Consider the following 6,000-nt stretch of genomic DNA (forward strand, 5'->3'; position numbering starts at 1 on the left):
CTATGCCCCAACAAGAAATGTCTCCATCTCATCAAGGCATGAACTACCACTACTAACTCAAGATCATGTGTAGGATAATTCAGCTCATGATCCTTGAGTTTGCACAATTTGTAGGTAATCACCTGTGCACCCTACATCAATACACTCTAATTCCCTGAAGGGAAGCATCTATACACACCATGAAATCACCTGCTAGATTGGGTACTGCTAAGATTGGTACACTAGTCAAAAGCTCCTTGAGCTTCTAAAAGGCTTCCTCACATTTCTCCATCCATAAAAACTTCCTTCCTTTCCTCTGAAGAGAAGTGATAGGATGTGCTATTCTGGAGAAGTTTTGGATGAATCTGCAATAATAACTAGCTAGACCCATGAAAGTACAAATTTTTGACACAGTAGTGGGTGTAGGCTAATCTACTATTGCATGGATCTAGAGATATCCTCACCCAATATAATGTGCCCTAAGAACTATATCTCTAAGGGCCCATTTGGTTGATGGAAAAGGAATAGAAAAAATAGAATACAATTTTTATTTTCTATTTGGTTGATGGAATAGGAATAGAAAAATTTGGAATATGATTTTTATATTCCCATTTTGCCTCTAAAATGATCTTATACCCATTCCAAAAAATAGTTGTTATTGGAATAGCCATTCCTATTCTCAATATTACATGCCTATTCTCCATTCCTATGCCCATAGCCAAATGGGCCCTAATTGAAAGAAATCACCCTTCATTGCATTGGCATAAAGTTGATTATTGCTCAAGCACCACAACACCAAATGTAGATGTTCCTCATGCTCCTTCTAGGATCTAGAATATATTAGTATATCATCAAGGAACACGAGTACAAATTTCTCAAGGTAAGAACAAAACACTCCATTCATTAGACACATGAAAATTGATGAAGCGTTCGTCGACCCAAAAGGAACTACTATGAAGTCATAGTGCCCATAGTGAGTTTGAAAGCTGGTATTATGAATATTTGCATCCTTGATGTGAAGCTGATGGTATCCTAACTTAAGATTGATCTTGGAGAATAGTGTAGCTCCCTTAATCTGATCAAATAAATCATTGACTCTTGGTAGAGGATACCTATTCTTTATTGTCACCTTGATCAGCTGTCTATAATCAATACAAAGGTGCAAAGAACCATGCTTCTTCAAAAAGAGCATTGGAGCTCCCCATGGTGATAGACTAGGTTAGATACTACCCTTGGCCAAAAGGTCCTCAAGTTGTAGGTGCAACTCACTTAATTCCTAAGTGGTCATATGATATGGAGCGCTAGAAATGGGCTGCACTCCAAGAGTGGGGTCAATGCTAAAATCAATATATCTCTTTGGGGGCATGCCCAAAATCTCACTCGAAAAGACATCCGCATATTGTTGTAGAATAGGGCGGTCCAAACTCTTTCTCGTAGGATCTTCTTCATCTAGCTCACTTACCATAATAGAAAATACTTGACATCCCTTATGAAAGCTCTACTTTAATTGCATAGTAGATATCATCTGTAGAGATATAGGTCTTAGTATCCCTATAATCTCCACATGCTTCCCTTGGTCATCTTGACACATAATGGTCTTCTTCCTGCAGTCTATACTAGCTCCATGCCAAGATCACACTTATGAACTATGAAATTTGTGGAAACCTTAGTGCCTAAGGTTAGTTCCACTTTCCAACCTTGATCTTGCTTAATTGCTTCTAGCTTACACTTAGAAACTAGAGATTATGAAATAAAAGAATCTATGGCACCTGAATCAAACAATGCAAAGAGAGGTGTACCTCAGATAGCTCTTGTAGTCTTAACCATGATCCCTTGATGGTTTGCCTGATAGTGATCTACTACTACAAATACCCTATGAGCTCTATCAACATCTCCAACTATGGGCTCAGACACTATTGGCCTAGGACCTGAATACTAAGGTGCTCACTGTGGATAGTGAGCTACAATGTGTCTGACCTGCCCACATGTATAACATCCCATGCCTCTGCTAGGTCCTTTCCCTATAGGAGGTGCATTTGACTATTGGTGGCTATCCCTACTAGCAAAATACTAGCTACTATGTGTAGGCTAAGTGTACTGATTTTGCCTATTGTGTTGGGCATTGCAATTGTTCTTGGAGTTAGAACTATTTCCACCACTCTATGTATAAGGGTATGATCCCTTCTACTGCTATGACTACTAAGGCTGCTACCAGTTCTGATTCCCATTAGGAAAAGGAGGTTTCTTGTTCTAACTTGAGTTGTGGTTGCCCTTAGGTCTTGATGTTGTAGGCACTCCCACAAACCCCCCATGTCTAAGGTTGACACTCTATTATACAAGGATGGCTTGATGTACTGCATCTTTGAGGGTTTAAGGCTCAAACACCTTAACACCCTTAACTAGATAGTTGTTCAAGCCTCTGATGAAATGTTGTACCAACTGTGCTAGGTTATCACTAAATCCCAAAAAGGGCATGAGTTCATAGAACTTTTACTGATACACTACTATGGTCATAGTGAACTATCTCAAGTTATGGAACTCATCTGCTCTATGCTGCTTCCATTCCTTTGGTAGGAATCACTCACGAAAGTTTTCCAAGAATATCTCTCATGTAACACTATTCATGTCTATGCCCAGCTTCTTTTCCTTGATAGTACACCAAGTGGCTCCAAACTTTTCTAGGTTGGTAATAGAAAACCTTGCTTTGACATTACTATCAAATTCCTACATAGCAAAAACCTTATCAAGAGCAATAAGCCATTGCTAACCCTGTCAAGAGAAATAAGCCATTGCTCAACTACATATCCCGAACCATGCCCATTAAAAGGGCTTAACCTTGGACCTCTAAAGGTCCTTCATCTAAGAAGATACTATGGATCTATGATGATCCCTTCGAGGGCTCCTAGACCTAGGTCTATACTCATGTCCTGCCCAATGTGCTCTATCTTGATCATGAACAAGAGGTAGGTGATTAGTGATGGTCTGCATCATTTACCTCAGATCAACCTCTCAAGAGTTGGCCTACTACTCTCTATGGCTATCTTCCTAATGCTCACTAACATACTTTTACCTATTCTCTTCTTGAATGGGGCCTTCGTGGACAATATCATGTACAGTGATAGCTCTACCTCATGCATGACCTCTACCATGGCCAAGGCTATGAAATCTAATAGAAGATCTCATCCCAGATGCCATCCTACAATAATATCCAAGATACAAGATATTAAAACATCCATAAAGCATACTACTGTAAGCACACATAAAAGACACATGGTTTTGAAAACATAATAAGTTTCAATTTTTAGTTTGCCTATATTTAGGTTTATGTATAATTTCAGTTTTGAAGTCTAAGTGTTCATGTTAGAAAGTATACAACTAAAAGTTTACGTTCTATTTCAGTTCAACGACTTCAAGTTTCAGTTTGATATAGATACATATACCGGTTTAAAGTTTTTTCATTTTTGTTCAACTAGTTATCAACTAGTGGCATTCCAATATGCCCAAAGCTTGTAATGTAGCAACTTGGGCTTTGATACTAGATGTAATGTTTTACTAAGTTTTCCAAACATTTTTTCTTTTGAACAAGAAGAATAACATACACATCAAACATAAAGTAGCGGAAGCAATAACATATAATCATCTATAAGCATACATAACAGGTTACATTTTTTGAGGATCCCATGACATTGAATCACATTTAAATTTAATTAATACTAAGTCTAATAGATGCCACATCCATATGAAAGAATAATTAAAAGTCCAATTTCTATTTAAATAATATACATATTTTTTGAATGCCACTTGGTAATATAATTCAGAATGCTTAATCATCCACTATAGATGTCATAGGATATGAAAGGCTAAAAGAATACATATTTGTAAAAATAGAATCACATCATCCTCTTCAGATCCATGATACAAGGTACAATACAATAAATGAAAGCATCCACCATAAGAGATATATCCATCCATCATAAAAGATATAAACGTCCATTGTAAGATATAGCCATCCATCATAATGATATAAAGATAGAATGAAAAGGAAATGCAAAAAAGGAAGCTCTAGCCATGATGACTACAGATGGATCTCAATGGTAAGAGTAAAAATCACTACCACCTGATCGCCTGAAACCTAAATGGACCACTCCCACCATGTTGAGGAGATAGTCTCAAGTCCCAATTATGATATGAATTCAAACATAAAAAATACTCTCTAAGTCTAGGAAGTCCTAAAAGTATTCATACTCAAGGGTTCCAAAATAAATCAACATCTATACCTAGAGGCACATAAGATACATAGGAAACCTACTATGTAAGTGAGCAAGTGTCATCACATGAATCAGGCTAGAGTTACCCTAGTAGTCTCTTAGGACCCTGGCCCCCTTAGTGATCCCTATGTGGCCATTAGTATCCTCTCGTACTGACAAGGCATACTATGGATGCAAGGTCACAACCAAGAATTCTCTCTACTCCTATCCTAATCTGTATTAGCACTCAAGGGATGAGTGAGAACATACAAAGACTCTTATTAGGTTCATTTTACTCTCATTTAGTGTAGTGTTTTCACTTATTCAACAACTTACAATGGGTTACCCTGGTAGCCACTTAGGGCCCTGACCTCTATTGCAAGCCACTTCCTGAAATTACATATAGATAACCTACCCTAAGCTCATGAAATCACAAATCAAAGAATCATAGTAAAATCACCTTAGTCCTATACAAGTGCCTGGAAAGCATCAAAGATAAATCACAATACCCATCATTTCTCAATGAGTAACTAGAAAGTATCCTAATAATACTCATCAAAGACTCAAAAAGGTTAAGTCAAATATCTCATAGCATAAGTCTCTCTATCCCACAAAGACAATGAAAACAATAACCAATAATATAATCACACTCATCATAGAGTATACCAACACATTACCATGGTCGAGTTAAAAAATATCAAGACCAAATCAGCACAACACTACATTCACAGAACTCTCAAGCCTCTGGTAGACGTCCTAGAACTGGTTAACACTCTAGTCAACCCAAACCCAAAACACAGACAACATATAGACAACAAGATGTAAGTTTCATATTTTGGTTTTATTTTGAAAACATAAGGTTGAGTTAAACATAAGGTTTTAGTTTTCTTCATTTCAGTATATGTCTCAAGTAAAAAGGTTCTCCGTTTACCCTATAGGTTAACCCATGCATTTGTTTAAATAAAGAATTACCCCCACAATATTTTAAATCAATTTTCTAAAATACTCTAAGGGTAAATTATGTATTTGTTTAAATTTGCTAAAATAGTTCTTATTGATTTCTAATAAAATAATTGTAATTTTACTAAAATTAGAATTTAAATAAATCTCCAACAAATTTAAATAAATTTCCAACTTTATTAACTAATCCTCATTATTAAATAAATAAAATTAAATTAAATAAATAACATTTAATTAATTATTAAAATTGTTAATAAATTTTTATTAACAAAAATTAATATTAAATAATATTTAAAACTTTAAATAAATTTAAATTTTATTAAAAATAAAATATTTTAAAAAAATGTTATTCATTTTAAGCTTGTCGACTTTTAAGGTAGGCCGTGGCCCTCACTACATCTATCACAGGGCCTGCGACTCCAACAGTATGTAGTACTGCCACTGCCATAGTACCTATGATAGTGGTAGTGATCACTGTTGGAAATATTCAAGATATAATAGGTTACTGAGAGGGGAGGGGTGAATTAGTAACAATAAAACTTTTAAGTCAATTCAGAATAACCATATACAACATTCACTCATCTAGCCTACTGCATAAAAGAACTATTAAACATTTAAACCATATATGCACAGAGATTTGGTGACCCAGAAACCTTCCAAAATAGAAAGTAAAATTGGGGTGGGGATGATACCCACAAAGCTTCATTACTGCAGTATGAAGTTGGCCGGTTAAGGCTTACAATGATCACTTTTGGTGATTTGCCCTGTTAGGAGCACAGAGGATTGCTAGATCCACCTTGTTAGAGGATTTACA

The sequence above is a fragment of the Cupressus sempervirens genome, chromosome 5, assembly GCF_028749045.1.
Source record: "Cupressus sempervirens isolate cs-2001-9-10 chromosome 5, ASM2874904v1, whole genome shotgun sequence".
NCBI classification, from domain to species: Eukaryota; Viridiplantae; Streptophyta; class Pinopsida; order Cupressales; family Cupressaceae; genus Cupressus; species Cupressus sempervirens.